Source organism: Xenopus laevis, chromosome 5L, assembly GCF_017654675.1.
Source record: "Xenopus laevis strain J_2021 chromosome 5L, Xenopus_laevis_v10.1, whole genome shotgun sequence".
Taxonomy (NCBI): domain Eukaryota; kingdom Metazoa; phylum Chordata; class Amphibia; order Anura; family Pipidae; genus Xenopus; species Xenopus laevis.
The window spans coordinates 58,690,100-58,707,578 of NC_054379.1; the positions used below are offsets into that span (position 1 = coordinate 58,690,100).

Below are 17,479 nucleotides of genomic sequence, written 5' to 3' on the forward strand. Positions count from 1 at the left end.
ACAGGAGAAACCCCAAAAGTACATTTCTCTAGTTTCGCATAAAGATTATTTCCCCTTAGCCTTTGTAAGACTTCACAAACATGATTTTGATGTTCTTTCATATTGGAGGAAAAAATAAGAATATCGTCTAGGTAGACCACTACGAAGATCCCCAGCAGGTCCCGGAAGATGACAAACTCCTGGAACACTGTGGGGCATTACAAAGACCAAAAGGCATTACAAGATACTCGTAGTGGCCATCCCTGGTGTTAAACGCTGTCTTCCACTCGTCACCCTCCCTGATACGTATCAGGTTATAAGCCCCCCTAAGATCAAGTTTGGTAAAGACCTTAGCTCTTTTAACCTGGTCAAAAAGTTCGGAAATTAAAGGGAGAGGATAGCGGTTCTTTATGGTGATCTTATTGAGCCCCCTATAGTCGATACAGGGACGAAGACCACTATCTTTTTTCCCAACAAAAAAGAAACCCGCCCCTGCAGGGGAACTAGAAGGTCTGATAAAACCCCTCTCGAGATTTTCCTTTATATACTCTTTCATGGCCTGGGCTTCCGGCAATGAAAGAGGGTAGGTTCTACCACGAGGAGGAGTGGACCCGGGAATCAAATCAATTGGGCAGTCGTACTGCCGGTGAGGGGGTAGGGTTTCTGCTGCCTTTTTAGAGAACACATCAGCATATTCAGTATATGCAGCAGGTAACCCCTCAAGAAATGTAGTTGCCACTACTGAGGGAAAGCATACCCCACCACACTTAGAACCCCATCGAATTACCTCCCTAGAAACCCAGTCAATCAGAGGGTTATGCCTCTGGAGCCATGGTAACCCCAAAATGAGAGGAGAGGTAGCCCCTTCTATAAGGTACAACGCTATCTCCTCATAATGCACATTGTTTATACTCATAGAAAGAGAAACGGTTTGTTGGAAAAAACACCTGACCCTAAGGGTCTCTTATCCACTGCCCATATTCTCATGGGGGTAGTTAGGGAAACCAAAGGAATCTTGTATTTGGCTGCAAAAGCAGCATCCAGAAAGTTTCCCTCAACCCAGAATCCACAAATGCTGACACCTTGACAGAGGCCGTGGGCCAGGTTAGTTTAACCGGAATCAAAACCTTGGAGGCAGACTGGGGAGAGGAAACCTCCTGCACCCAAATGGAGCTCCCCTTCTCCATTTAGGCTTTGGAGTTTTCCGGCCTCTTAGAACATTGGTTCAGAAAATGTCCCTTTTCACCACAGTACATACAGAGACCCAGGGAACAACTGTGTGCCTTTTCCTCAGGAGTTAGATGGGATATGCCTAATTGCATAGGCTCCTCCTGAGGTAGAGGCACAAAGGGGTTAGGAGATTTTACATTGGTCACCACATTAGATCGTATATTAGTAACCCCAGAGAAGTTTGTACTCCTCTCACCCCTTCTCTCCCTTTGCCTTCTATCTACCTGGATGGCGAGGGACATGAGACCATCCAGGTTAGAAGGTAGCTGGTAATTGACCAGACTATCTTTTACAGAATCGGATAACCCCAAACTGAATTGACTCCGTAGAGCCAAATCGTTCCACCCAGTTTCCACTGCCCACCGGCGGAATTCGGTGCAGTACACCTCCGCATCCCTTTTCCCTTGGCGCAACTTACGAATTGCGGTGTCGGCAGAAGATGCATGATCTGGGTCATCGTAAAGAATTGCCATACTGTTAAAGAAAGTGTCAAGGGAATAACGAGCAGGGTCAGAGGAAGGCAGCCTTAGGGCCCAAATTTGGGGGTCACCCAAAAGCAGGGTCATTACGAACCTTACTTTCTCCTCACCAGAGGAATGAGTGAGGGAAAAAACTAAGGTATAGTTTACACGCCTCTTTAAAGACGAAAAATTTAGTGCGATCTCCACTGAATTTCTCGGGGAACACAATTTTGGGTTCATGAGGTTTAGATGAGTTACCCCAATTGGTCAGAAGAACCCAAAGGAGATGCAGGAACAGGATTAGACGGCTGCTGAGAAGGCCCCAACTGACGGGTCAGATTTTGGAACCCTTGAAGCAAATAGTTCTGCTTTTGCTCTTGCTCCTCCATACATTGCAGCAAAGTAGAGAGCAACATCTCAGTGGAAGTTTGAGGAGAGGGTGTAGCAGAGGCAGCAGCAGCTTCGTGACCGTCGTCCTCCATGGCCCGTGATAATGTCACGAGCGGCACCCAATACCAGAACAGGTGCCAAGTACCCTGGTCTCGGCTCGGCTTCACCAGTAGTGTGACCACCGTTGGACAGATATTTTTGTCTCTCTTTCTGTTTTTGAAACTTTGGAGGTATGTTGCACTTACTTTTCCCAGGTATCCTTCAGCAGACTTACACTTATGCCTGCACTTTAGAGAACAATTTCAGAGAGATTTCTAAGAATCATGGTGGCAAGGCGCTGTGCTCTAATTTTTTTTAAAGAAAAGGGAAAATGTATTGATTATATCCACTTGGGTGTGCCTTACATATTGATGTCCGCAGTGAATTTGTATGTCCTTTAAAGGACAGCACAATGTTTTATGATAGCTTCCTCTATCAGGAATGGGCACAACTGCAGATAAAGATATAGTGAATAGTAAGGGAGGAAGGGGGCTTCTCTGCCTCATTCTGCTAAAGATGACTGAACAATTATGTTATGGGGAAATTAATAATACCAGGGCTATTCAAATTGGTCAAAAGTGCAGGGGTTCAAACTGGTGGTGTTGCTGAAGGAAAGGTTTTGTGAAAGAATTGGATGGGTTGATATCTCTGCAGGAGGTTGTTACAGTGGGTTCTGCTATGGGAATTAATTGATTAATATGTAAACGATGGAGCAAAAAGACACTAGGAGCCATAGACACACAGCTATGAGAGCTTTCTAACTACTATATTATTATACATACAAACTCTAATTATTAGAAGGAACTATAATAATGCTTTACTCCCTTTCTTAATATTGGAATTCCAAACACCCCCAACAGCCCATTGTCACTATACAAGACATTGAGTATATGAATGATATATGGGAATGCCTATACTTCATTAGTTTTTGGGTACCTTTCTGTACAGGTTAGGAGACAACTTTTTGTGTGTTTGGGGGGTGGTTCTGCATTCCATTCCTCCTCACACTTACAATGACACACTCCATTGTAATACGTACAAAGCAACATCACAGGTAGCAATATTATTACAAATATTTAAATGGTAAGCTGCATTAACAGATCGGATTGTCAGGGGTGATAGAAGCGATCCGTTACAGAGCGCTCTGCATACAAGATGGCGGCACCCAGCGCAGTGCACTGACGTCATCACGCTGTGCCATGCGCGCAATGTCAGCACGGTGTGAGATTTTTAAATAAAAGGATGCCAGGGTCACGGGTTCAATACCCAATTATAGGAATTGCCAACTTGTATTCCTGGGTGTTTCTAAATTTATTATAATTATATTACTGGACTTTTGACCTTGTCTGAACCTTCTTACTTTGATCCTTGCCACCTGCCTATTGAAATACTGTCTGAATTCTGACTACGATTACTCCTGATCCCTTTGGTTACCACAAACTTGAACTTTGCCCTAAAGCTGCCTCATTGGTCTGGACTTCTCTGCGCTTGTAACCGATAGGCCCCTGACAGGGATGAACTCAAGAACCAACTGATGTTTCCGAATATGGACAGACACTGAATGCAGACCCATGAATTAAAAATCCAATAATACATGGAGTCAAATTTTAAAAACACAGAATCCACATTATTAAATGTTTTTTTTGAGTTTTCCATAAACATAATAGAATTTGTTTCGCAGTTTGAGTATGTCAAGATAACAAAAGAAAAGAATATACAATGATGTATAACATGACAACGGTTCAAACAAATATATATACATACTCAAAATCAAACATTCAAGAACAAAAATAGGTATCACAGTAAATTAAATAACGAAGTGAAGAAACAATAATAAACAAAACTTTACTCAGTGGATTTATAGATTTATGTTAAAAGAATTATCAACAGATATGTAGTAGTCCTAAGACTTTAGATTTGTGACCCGGATCAATTAGTTTGAAGAAAAGAGACCAGTCATCCATAAATTTGCGCTTTAAAAAAAATTAGGGTAGCTGTTTTTGACCATATTGCTTCTTGCCAACAAAGAGTAAATTTTTTTTGCGGCAGCAATGAAACAAAGGATTAAGTTGGCTAACACTTTAACATTGGGTTTACACTGATTTGTCCTAGAGAAAAAAGATGAGCTTATATCTAAGGGCATGTAAGCTGGAGAGAAATTAAAGCATATTTTCAACTTTGAACTAATGAAGTCTTTTAGTCTTTGCCAGACCAACTTAATCCGGGCAAAACTCCATAAGTAACAGAACAGGTCTACATTCTCATGCTTACATTTTGGGCAAAATGAGACGTGACCCAATCCCTTACCTTTGCGTAAAAGCTTCCAGTATCCCAGGTGTTAAATTTTATAATGGAAGAGGACAACGGGAAGCGGTGATTTTACAATGTAAATAATTTGTCCATTTTAAAGCTGATGTGAGGTTACCTGGTGGTTTAGTGGGCCCAGGGGGGATGCCCAATGCACTCCTGGTAGGAACGCCAGCAGCCCTGGTTTTAATCGCTCGCTTCCGGGTTTGTGCTCCGCATGTCATTACGTCATTGCGTTTTGAATAAGTCTAAAATAGAATAAGGCTAGAAATGCTGTATTTTGTATACTAAACATAAGCATGAACTTACTGCACCACAAAGCCTTATCAAACAAATGATTTATGCTTTCAAAGTTGGCCACAGGGGGCTTTTTTGCCTGACCCTGACCCTGCACATGCTCAGTGTGGTCTGGGCTGCTTAGGGATCGTCATAAACAAAGCTGCTTGAATTCTGCATGGCTGGTAAGTAAGGCGGGGGCTCCCCCTGCTGTTCATAAGTATGATTGTTACCTTGCTCAGCAGTTAGGGACCATCTGACAATTCCTATCCACAGCAGTAAATGAAGGGAGAATTTCACTGCATCCAGTCAGGTTTCTTATAAAAACGGTAAACACATTTTTTAATTAAAGTATATTGGAGATAGGTTTCTTTTTCATTAAAGAAAGTAAAAATGGGATTTTATTTTTTCGCCTTTCCTTGTCCTTTAAATATTTAAAGGGGCCTTGGGCCAATTCTCATTGCTCAACATAAAGGTTTCCAAGTTATATAATCTATAATTAAGATCCCCCAGTTATCTTCCATTTTAGCTAACTCCTCAGCTAACTAATGCTTCTGAATAGCAAAGAGTATTTTGTTGATAACTGAAAGGAAAGAGCTTTTTACAATAATATAGAGAAAGTGGTCTATCTTCAAACCAAGTTGTCTTTTTAAAACTGCCCAAGCAAGGAGGTTCCCATTAGTAGGATCCACAAAGTCTTCTAATCATAAGGGGATGGTGTTTTTTAGAGGGGGAAAGGAAAGAGGAGTATCTGGGTTTTGAGTTTTTCCAAAGGAGATGGATTGACATGTGTCTACATATGGTTAAAACTGTGACTGGAGAATAGCTATTTCCAAGTAAAAATTTAGTCCCTAAATAGAGGGTTTACTTTACATTCAAAAAGGACATATTTCCTTTTCAACATAGGCAGCAGAAGATGGTTTTGGCAGGGGGGGCCCGCAGAAGAATATAGGCAGCGCCCCCTTTTGGCCACTCCCTTTAGACTCCTCCCACTCTCCTGTGTGCTTTCACTGAATATTCAGGAAAATCAAACCATAGCAGTGGGGGCAAATTTTGCTTAATGTCTGGCACTGCAGGAAGGGGGTATTAACACCACATGTACAATTTTAACTAGGAGCTGTGAATGCTGGCACTACAAGCACATTATAGGGAAAAGGGGGAAAAAGATTCTGGCACCTAAAGTACATTACATGCAGAGACTGTGAGGTATTTAAAAGACATAAAGGAGCAGTAGGTGCTAATCTACCAAGAACATAATATAGAGAAGGCACCACAAGCACTATAAAGAAAATTATATAGTAAAAAGCAGCGGGCACTGGTACACCAAATACATAGACAGCAATGGACAATGGCACCACAAGCAGTACAATATAGAGAATACTGGCAGGCCAAGCACAATATACAATAAAACAAAGTGGGTATAAGCAGGGCCAGACTGGGAGTAAAAAGCAGCCTGGGTAAAATAATGAAGCTCCAATAATCTGATACATAGAACTATTGAAGCAACTATAGGAGACATTAATATCTCAGACCATGCACCAATCTCATTTGTGGTCTCCATTTCACCTGCACCTAGAAACTATGTCTCTTGGTCCTTTCCTGATTCGCTTAAAGATAATCCAGACTTCATTAAGATGCTACATAGCAGATGGGATTTGTTTTTCAAGGAAAACAAATTACATTCAAAAGATCCATCCTTATTATGGGAAACTTGGAAGGCAGTGGTTAGAGGGGAAATATCTTCTTTTAAATCTCACTTCTTTAGGAATGTTCACAAAAACTTTCTTGAGTTGAGTAAAAGACAAAGCATCTCTTACATTTGATTTAAACAACATCCCTCATTTGAGAATGCTCAAAAATATAAGAATATTTTAGATGAATTTAAAATATGGATTAAATTGAGACAAAATTTTTTTGCATCTTTTTCGCAGGCTAGGCTTAAAAACTTAAGTAACAAAGCAAATAATTTGCTTTTTAATCTTACTAAGGCTGAAAATAAGCAGGCTAAACTTATTAAGATTAAAGATACTCATGATCAGCTAACAAATGATCACAATAAAATTGTAAGCATTTTCAAAGATTTTTTATAAAGATTTGTACTCTAATCCAAATATAAACTCTGAGAAAATGCAAGAATTCTTTGTAAATTGTAAAATCCCCCAGATTTCAAAGGGTCAGTTGGAAAAGCTAAATAGTCCAATTTCCTCTGAGGAAGTGTCCACTATTATTAATAATCTGAAAACTGCAAAGGCAGGTGGCCCTGATGGCCTAACTCCTTCTTTCTACAAAATTATGAAAGATAAAATCTCACCCTTTTTAACAAACCTATTCAATGATATATTATTCTTTGGAAAGAGCCTACCTTCTAGTGAAATATCAAATCTTAGAGTTATCCCAAAAAAAGACAAAGACTTATCCCTTCCCTCCTCCTATAGGCCTATTTCCTTGTTAAATCAAGATATCAAGATACTATCCAAGGTCCTTGCCGATAGGCTTTCTTTAATTCTTCCCTCTATAATATCCGAGGCCCAAAATGGTTTTATTAAGAATAGGTCAGGAGTAAAGAATATTAGGGCTCTGATCCATATCTTATACTTCGCCAAAAAACATAAAATCCCCAGTTCTATTTTTAATATTGATGCTGAAAAGGCGTTTGATAATATTACCTGGGATCATCTATTTGTTTGCCTTAAGAAATTTGGTATCACAGGCCCCTTTTTCCAATATATCAAATATCTTTACAAAAATCCCAGAACACAAATAATTTTGGGGGAGCTAGGTCGCCACCTTTTGAAATATTTAAAGGGACAAGACAGGGCTGTCCTTTGTCGCCCCTTTTATTTAATATTGCTCTGGAACCGCTAATTCGTTTCCTTGATCAATCCAAGTCAATTTCGGGAATTACCATTAATAGAAGACATCTCAAGGTATTAGCCTTTGCCGACGACTTATTACTAATTTTAAAAAATCCTGAGTCCTCACTTAAGGTTGTTTTTGATTTATTCCGAGACTTTCAGTCCTTCTCTGGTTATAAAATTAATGTTGAGAAATCGGAAGTAATGAATATTTATGGTTCTTTTTCTAAATCTTTACTTAAAAAATTCCAACTTAAAAACCCAAAGAATCAGATCAAATATTTAGGATTAATAATTCCATCAGATCTAAATAATTTATATTCTTTGAATATCACTCCAGCCTGTCAAAAGGTTTTTTCCATGTGTGAAAAATGGGCTAATTCTCCCCTTAATATAAAGGGACGAGCACTCTTTTTTAAATCTTTGATATTTCCCAAGTTAATATATCCATTAATTAATCTCCCCTTGCTTATAAAACATTTTGATATTAAGAAACTTGACTCTGCCTTAAATAAATTTATTTGGAATGGTAAAAAGGCAAAAATTGCACTTCATAAATTAAGAGCTCCAGTTAAACTTGGAGGGTTAAATCTTCCTAACTTTAGAGCTTTTAATTTATCAGCCCTCACTAGATACTGTATTGAGTGGATCTCTCAAGGCAATAAATTTACAAACCCTGACATCGAGATCTTTCAAGAACCCTTCTTTGATATTTTATCTGTTTTACATAGCAAATGGGGAAATGTTCCTTGTGACTTTAAAAGGAATCCTCTTTATCGTGATTCTATTTTTGTGTGGAAACATTTATTCTCTCAACATGGGTATAGTTATACAGAAACCCCTTTCATGCCAGCAAAGCTCTTACTTAAACCCTCAGATTATCAAAAGTCTTGATTCCTTTCTATTTTCTGCTAAGAGAAATTTACTAGTCTTAGTTAAAGACTTATTTGATCCACATAAGAAAACTTTATTGTCTTGGTCAAAACTCAAAAATGAGTACAAGCTTAATGAATCTGATAGATATTATTACTTAGCTTGTCAATGCGGTCTTTCTCTACTGCATGATAAAAACAATTTGATTTTAGCTGACCACAAGCTAGCAGATGATTTGGCAGAATTTTTGGAACTCCCCTGTTTGATTTCAATTAACTCTTTATCTAAAAAATTTTGGAATATTTATGGTACAGACTCACATCCATTATCTAAATCGTCCATTAAATGGACTGAGTTTTTACAATGTCAAGTGTCTCCCTCAGATTTGGTGAAATCTATTAATACTTATAATAAATTAATTTTGGCAGAGAGTTGGAGAATACAACACTTTAAGCTTATTCATTTAGGATATGGGAAAATGTTTGCTAAAAGTACCTCTAATAGTCCTATATCATTTTGTCCTAAATGTGACGAGACTAATGTGTCAATTTTTCATTATTTATGGTCCTGTCCAAAAATTAACCTTTTTTGGAGGGAAGTTACTAATTTTTTGAATTCTAGACTGAAGATAAAAATTAAACTATCTCCGTGTATTGCTTTACTGCATCTAGATATTAATATGCTTTCTGCAAATCCTAAGTCAAATATTATCTCCCATGAAAGTAAATTATTGACTTCCTTTTTTCTAGCTGCTTCTAGGAAAGCTTTATTTAATTTCTGGTTACAAAAGGAACCCCCCTCATTATCGGACATCATCTCTTATATGAATCAGCTTACTTGGCAAGAAGCCTTAATAACTAAAACTAAAGGAAGTATTTCAAAAGATTCTTTTAGGCTGGTTTGGTCTCCTTATTTTGAAATCTGTAACTCCAATACTGGCGATCAAATAATGCGCTTTCTTCAATAGTTAGATGACCTATCTGACACTCCAGATGATAAATGGGCTTTTTCTTTCTTTTATTACTTGTGCATCCACTGGCTTAGTTAATTTTTAGTTCGTTTTTTGTTATTTTTCATGAATGATATAGTTTTGATACTATCATGCCATTGTCTCCTTTGCAACATATTTTCTTCATCTGCATAACATTTGTTGTCATTTTGATTTCATTTGTTTAATATGAAAATCAAATAAAATATTTTAAACATAAAATAATGAAGCAGCCCACATGTAAACATACAATGGTTTTGTACTCATCCACACATATAGTATATTGGGGTAAAACTGCAAAAAGTATGTGCATAAAGAGCTGCCTTTCTCACATAACTGTAATTAATGTAAAATATATAATATATTATTTTATTATTACATTACAGTACAGTAAAATATTCTTTAATGGCACCACACAAATCTAGTGTGTCCTTATTAACCATTTTGTTGATTTCCCATTTATTATAAGCTTTGAACATCTTATTTAAAAGTGACAAGGATTCAATTATTTACCATTATAGTATAGGGTACATTACTTCTTATAATATACAAGTGATACTCCAAGTTCCCTGTATAACTCAGCCTGCAGCCTTGTCCCTTTATATGGTCACAGAACCCCTCAGTGACTTCTAATATCCTTATCATTTAAAGTAGGGGGTACATTATTCCTTATAATACCTAAGTGATACTCAGAGTTCCCTGTATAACTCAGCCTGCAACCTTGTGCCTTTATATGGTCACAGAACAACCCCTCAGCCCACCTGTCTCAACTTACAGGTGTTCAGCTTGTTTTAGTTTCTTCAGAAAGAATCAGTCAGATTCTGTTGTATTAATAATAAGTAACAAAGAAAACATGCCTTAAACATAAGATTTGATAGCCAAGTGCTGGGGGTGCTGGCACCCAAGTGCATTATATACAGGGAGAGACTGGGGGTGCTGGCACCTGAGTGCATTATGTATGGTAAGAAGCAGGGAGTCCTGAAAACTAAGCACAGAATAGGGAAAAATAACATACGATTTCAAAACACACTGTGCACAGTAAGAAACACTGGTTATTCATACCCATATAATGACAAAATAGTAGGAACTTGCACCCATGTACTAATATTACTTAGAGGAGTTGGAGTGCAGCAATATATGGGGAGAATAAGAGGAAGCCGTATGGGTGCAGCCTTACTGTGATTTGTGCCTCTCCTGTTGCCTGCCCAGCTACATCTGTCTGTGCAAGTCTTGGTCTGAGATTTCTTCAGAAAGTTTCTTGCTTGCTCCCCCGACTCCGCCCCCATGCTCCGTGTAGCAGCAGCCTATTCATTAGAGCTGGATGTAATGAAGCCCCACCCACAGGCTGCCTATTGTTGTGCCCTTTTTTTTTTCTTGCCTTCGTTCAAGGCAACGGAGGGAGGGAGGTGCCTGGGAGGGGGAAACACTGAAAGAAAGTGAAATCTGAGCGGCCCACTTGAACAAGAACTAGAGTGGCCCCTCTGGAATTTGCCCGAACAGTGAGATTGCCAGTCCAGGCCTGGATATAAATACAAGAATGCATTATATAGTAAGAATCAATGAGCACAGGCACTCCAAGCCTATTTCCAAGTTCTAGCACCTCTCGATGTACTGCCTCACTCTATTGCTCTGCCAAAATGCAAGGTATGAGGAGCTGTAGGTCTGGAGCATTGTGTAACCTGTAGTAGGGAAAGCCATGCAGTGACTGCATTAGTAATGTGAAAAAAACAAATATCTCTCACTACATGGATCCCTTTTCTGTTAGTTAGACAGAAATGTTATATTATTATGGGACAGTTGTACAAATGCTCCAATTCCACTGCATCAGCATAATAATTACCGTATATACTTGAGTATAAGCCGAGTTTTTCAGCATCCAAATGTGCTGACAAAGTCTACCTCGGCTTATACTCGGGTCAGCGGGCAGTAGCTGAGATTGCAGTCACTTTTAATCATTCCTATACCAACAGTTCACTTGGGGAGAGACTGCAATATCCCACAATGCTCTCTGTTGGTTATATGAAAGAATAACAGTGCGCCCTCTGTTGGTTATATGAAAGAATAACAGTGACTGCAATATCACACAGCGCCATCTGTTGGTTATATGAAAGAATAACAGTGACTGCAATATCACACAGCACCCTCTGTTGGTTATATGAAAGAATAACAGTGCGCCCTCTGTTGGTTATATGAAAGAATATCAGTGACTGAAATATCACACAACGCCCTCTGTTGGTTGTATTAAAGAATAACAGTGACTGCAATATCACACAGCACCCTCTGTTGGTTATATGAAAGAATAACAGTGACTGCAATATCACACAGCACCCTCTGTTGGTTATATGAAGGATTAACAGTGATGGCAATATCACACAGCGCCCTCTGTTGGTTATACGAAAGATTAACAGTGATGGCAATATCACACAGCACCCTCTGCACATGGTAGTGGGACAATGCACACAGTAATCCGTTTGGCAATTCTCTGTCACCATCAACTTTGCAAAGAAGTCCGGTTGATCGCTGGGGCGGTTGCTTTGGCACAATGTGCGCTGCTGGGAGACAGGGCTGTAGTTGTGTCTAGGCTTATACTAGAGTCAATAAGTTTTCCCAGTTTTCGTAGGTAAAATTAGGTACCTCGGCTTATACTCGAGTATATACGGTATATATAAACATAATAATTTAGGTTGAAAAAAGACGTCTAGCCTTTTGGCCTAAGTAAAACCTGTCTAACTTCTAGCTGATACAAAGGAAACAGCCCCTTCTAAAGCTTCACCAATTTGCTTCAAAAAAATTCTTCCTGACTACAATTGGACCATTTTCTGGATTAACTTTGTACTAAGATCTTTAACCCTGTATTTTCGGTATACTCCCACACAGAAAGCAGGATGGCACAGTAGAAATTCCATGTATAAGTACCCCCAGAACTTATATCAAGTTGGCACGGTGGCAATTCCAAGTATAAATCCCCCCAGAACTTATATCAAGATGGCATGGTTGCAATTCTATGAATAAATACCCTTAGAATTAATAGTAGGATGGCACAGTACAATTCCATGTATAAATATCCCCAGAATTCAAAGTAGGATGACACAGTGCAATTCCATGTATAAATATCCCCAGAATTCAAAGTAGGATGGCACAGGCACAATTCCATGTATAAATACCACCAGAATTCAGAGTAGGATGGCACAGTGCAATTTCATGTATAAATGCCCCTGGAATTCATAGTAGGATGGCACAGTTCAATTTCATGTATAAATGCCCACAGAAGACCAAGTCCAGCATTGAGTTTACTGTGCTTATGTTTGTTTGCATGTTGTGTATGTTTCATATGTCTGACAAAGGGCACGTCCCTGAACAACTACTGTGTGAGAATGTGCTGAGAATCTCCCCACTTGACTTACCTCAGCTCAGTGTGCAGGCTGTTTTTTTGTCAGGAGGCATCTATAGACTCGCCTTCACCAACCTGTGACTCGCCAGCTATATTGCAGCTTAGCTTAGTTCCATATTCCATCTGGGGTCCCATATTATACTCAGCAGGATCTAAAGCTGTTTTTCAGTGCAGTACCTTTGTACCCCACTCCCCCTTATAGCTACTGTAGCTATAGTAGCCAGTATCCATATCTGTTTGCTGATGTGGGGATTCTGCATTTCAAGTGCAGTTAAAGGGCCACAGGTTGAACTGATGGATGAGGGGTTTCAGTAACTCCACTAGTCCCTGGTTTGTATTTTGTTCAGATGCCGGAAGGGCTGGGCAGCCATTAATTTTCTGCACTAATTGATGGAGACCATTGAAGGTATTTGTGTGCAGCTCTCTGGGGTGGAAAGGGACCAGGGGATGTGCACCGCCCACCTCAAGATTCTTTTTCATACTGTGGAGTGGCTCAGTCTCCGTCGGGCCGTGGGGGAAGAGGGGCCCTGGTGCACCATAGTTACGTGCTGAACCCCCTGCTCCTCTGTAGTTATGCACCGAACCCCCCTGCTCCTCCGTAGTTACGCGCCGAACATGTCTGAAGCTTGGTTCCAATTCCAGGCTCCCTCTCTACGGCAGGCAAGGCTTCCTTTACATAGACACACACCAGAAAAAAAACACACAAAAACAAAATTGTAAAAAAAAAAACTTCCAAACCCAGGAGGCAAATTCTGGGGTTCCGACACCTCTGCACTTCAAATAGAGGATATTTAAAATGTGGGAGTTGGTTGTGGGAAAAAGTTCAAGAGCAGGATTTTTATATTTGTCTCCTTTAATGGGCAGACAAATAGAGTCGAATTTCGAATTTGAAAAACTTTGTTTGAAAACTGATCAAATAGGTTTATTTTCAATCGAATTCGATTTGCACAAATCAAAGTATGGCACATTCGAATTGTACAACTTGAAGTTATTCCCAAAAAAACCTTTGATTTTTCAAAGACCATTAGTTGACTCCAAACAGGTTCTAGGAGGTCCCTCATAGGTTAAAACAGCAATTCGACAGTTTTTAGATGGTGAATTGTCAAAAGTCAAATTTTTAAAGAAACAGTACATGATAAATTTCAAAATTCGAATTTTCAAATTTTTTTCAAATTCTAATTGAATTTGGACTATTCTCTAGTCGCAATACACAAAAATTAGCTCAAAATTCGAATTTTTTTAATTTGAATTTTCACTTTGACCTTTGATAAATCTGCCCCTAAGTGTCCACTGTATTAGTTATCTGGTAAATGCAGCTAAGTTAAAGATTCTGAAATCAGGTAACTTTAGGCCACCTAAAGCATAGGGCTTCTCAATTCGGATAGGGCAATTTTAGGCTTTTTACCACTCCATATAAAAGTATTCAGTACTGAATCAAGTTTCTTAATGTCATGGTGTTTAATTAGAATCGGCAAGTTCGTTAATGGATAGATTAATTTGGGGAATATCAACATCTTGAATAGAGCTATCTTTCCTTTTAGATTAAGAGGGATTCCATTTATGGCAAAGAGATAATATTTTGTTTATGGCTGGTGTAATGTTTAGTGATTCAAGGTTCCTTAAGTCTTTGGGAGAAATAAAGCCCCAAGTATTTAAGATGTGATTTTGGATAATCAAGTCTCAGGTTCTACAGTAGGGATCTAGATAAAGAGCATTGACTTTCATAAATTCATTTTGTAACCTGGAAGAGTGCCAAAATTGCGTAATAAGTAAAAGATATCAGGAAGTGAATTGATAGCATTCTGAACAACTAATAATAAATCACCAGCAAATGCTAAGGTTTTAAAATGTAATTTGTTGATTTTAACACTTTGAAATACCTCCAGATTATCTAGTGCTTTAATCCTGGGCTCTAATGAAAGATTAAAGAGGGGGGGAGAAAGAGGGCACCCCTGTCTGGTCCTTTTAAATATTTTGGAGGGGGGGGGAATTTTCACCAGCATTTAGTAATCGAGCTGTTGGAGAGGAATATACAAAATGGTCTAGACCAGTGTTGTCCAACTTCTATGGTACCGAGGACCGAAATTTTTCTGGCCTACATGGTGGAGTGTCGATAATGGAAGTCAGTGTTGACCACACCCTGTTTTTAAACCACACCTACTTTAAACTACACCCATGTTACCATAAGAGCATGTCCACATTAATGGTGGTAGCACACCAAACAACCAAATGGTTGGTGCTCACTCAGGGATATCACTCATGTGAAAAGTTTTTATATTAAGACATATCCTTAAATCCATATGCCTCCTCCTCCCCTGTGTATAACACAGCACCCCCAGCACATGATTAAACACCTTGGGGCTCCTAACAATAATTTTCAAACAAACCCCCAGAACAAATACCAGGCTTATGTTGCACAGGCAGAGCAGGACACACACAGGCAGAGTATGGTACACCCAAGGACCACAGGGCAGGCAGAGTATGGCACAGGGCAGGCAGAGTATGGCACACCCAGGGAGCATATGGCGGGCAGATTATGGCACACAGGGAACATAGGGCAGCCAGAGTATGGTACACACAGGGAACATAGGGCAGCCAGAGTTTGGCACACACAGGGAACATAGGGCAGCCAGAGTATGGCACACACAGGGAACATAGGGCAGCCAAAGTATGGCACAACATAGGACAGGCAAAGTATGGCACACACAGGGAGCATAGGGCAGCCAGAGAATGGCACACCTAAAATGTATCAGGATTCTAAGATGTACTACTTACAGTGACACAGTGCTGGTGCCCCTTCAGCAGTTTGTATGAAGTGTGAACAGGTGAACAATGTGGGCAGTTTCAGTCTGGGTCTCAGGTGTGAACAGTACAGGGTTTTAGGGGTGTGAACAATAGGGGTGTTACAAGTGTAAACAATGCAGGGGGAGATTACATGTGTGAACAATACAGGGGATTACAGTCTGAATCTGAGGTTTAAACAATGCAGAGGCCAGTTAATCTCTGTAGTGATACCTTTAAAATCTTACACATGGTAAGCAGACACAGCAGGCAGACTTTCATGTGGGGGGGCACACAAGGGGCCAGTTGGACAGCCCTGGTCTAGACAACTAAAAAGATGTTCCCATACTACCTTATCAAATGCATTTTCAGCATCAAGACTAATCACTGTACAAGGAGTTTTATGTCTGATGGCATAAGCAATGGTACTCAATAAGGCTCTAATTGAGGCTTAGGAAAAAGTCATAACTTCAACCCATTCTCTAAGCATGTAATGGGAATGGTCTGGAAGTCCTGGAAGCCGAGAGACAGATTCAAATCTTCTTGGGTCTGTGTCCGACTTGGCAATAGTAGTAGATGCTGAGAGTAGGCAGCTGGAGAGGACACTGGTCAGGGAGATGCTTCTGCTCTTAATCACTGTCACTGCAGTCACGATGAGATGGATGCTAAGGTAGCAGGCCTCTGTCACTAGTGTCCACCGCATAATGGGGGTTATTTATAAACACTAAACAAATTTGCACCTGGGCAGTAACCCATGGAAACCAATCAAATGATTGCTTTCAGTGTTCAACCTACAGCTGGCTGAAAAAAGCTGATCACTGATTGGTTACTATGGGATACTGCTCAGGGGCAAATTTGCCCAGTAATTATAAATGAGCCTGAATGACTTTCTCCGCCGTGTACAAGGAGTTCCATATAATGAGGGAAATGCTCGAAAGGGCTCCTCCATACGAACGAGTGGAAGTCCTGCTGCTGACAGGGCCACTGGCGAACACAGCTGCGTACAGCTGATCTGGAAAGGTCAAAGCCATGACGGCGATCCTTGTGAACATAATGGCCATGAGGAACTGCCATAACCTCAAACCCAGAGGTTCTCGTACTGTGACTTTGATTTAATTTCCCAGAACTTATGAGATCCTAGACCTGTGGACCTCCCCATCATCATCTTCACTTCCCACCCAAGGATCTTGCGTGTTTTCAGCCAGTTTACAAACTCCGTCTGGCTGTGCTTCTTCATTAACTGGGGAGGCAACTTGAAAGCCATGTTGACACCGGCACCAATACTGCTTTGTATCCCTTTCCTTGCAGCACTGCTTATCCCCTTCCCAGACAAATGAGATCTGGAAGCTGTGGCTGTATCAACGCTGCCCTGTATAGGGCAGCGGATTATCTTTAGGCTGAGGTGAGGGCAGTTTTCCCCCACCGTATTGCACTACTCCGAAGTATAGGAGAGGAGTGTGCCTGTGAGTGTTAACCATGTCACAGGGCCGCCATTTGAATCACATCAGGTACCTCACAATCCACCGCACTTTGTCTCTTTATTCAGCTCCTTGCCGCTCGGCAGCCAGACTTGTATGTCTTGCGACAGTGTCTAGTAACCTCCCCCACTTTATCCAACTCTTTTGGGGTAAAATGCAGGTTAAAATGGCAGATATTTCCCACTGGACAGCAGTGCATGATCCCTAGGCCTCCATTCATGTCAGGCGCCGAACCGAGGCTAAAGATTCAGAAATGATAACTTTGATTTAATTTATTGCACTATGCCTCATTGTGATTGTAATTGATGCACAAATCCGTTTTATTTCAGTGCATAAAATCGATAAAAAAATGCTTATAAATAAATACATTTGCTTGGTTAAACCCCAATCTCTGTTAAAATATCTTGAATCAAATAGGTAGATTTATAATT

The 17,479-nt window shown here is 40.0% G+C and overlaps 1 pseudogene; it reads right to left on the minus strand.

The window, feature by feature from the left end:
• Positions 1–16,103: 16,103 nt before the first annotated feature.
• Positions 16,104–16,834, minus strand: LOC108716324 (annotated as a pseudogene).
• Positions 16,835–17,479: the final 645 nt, after the last annotated feature.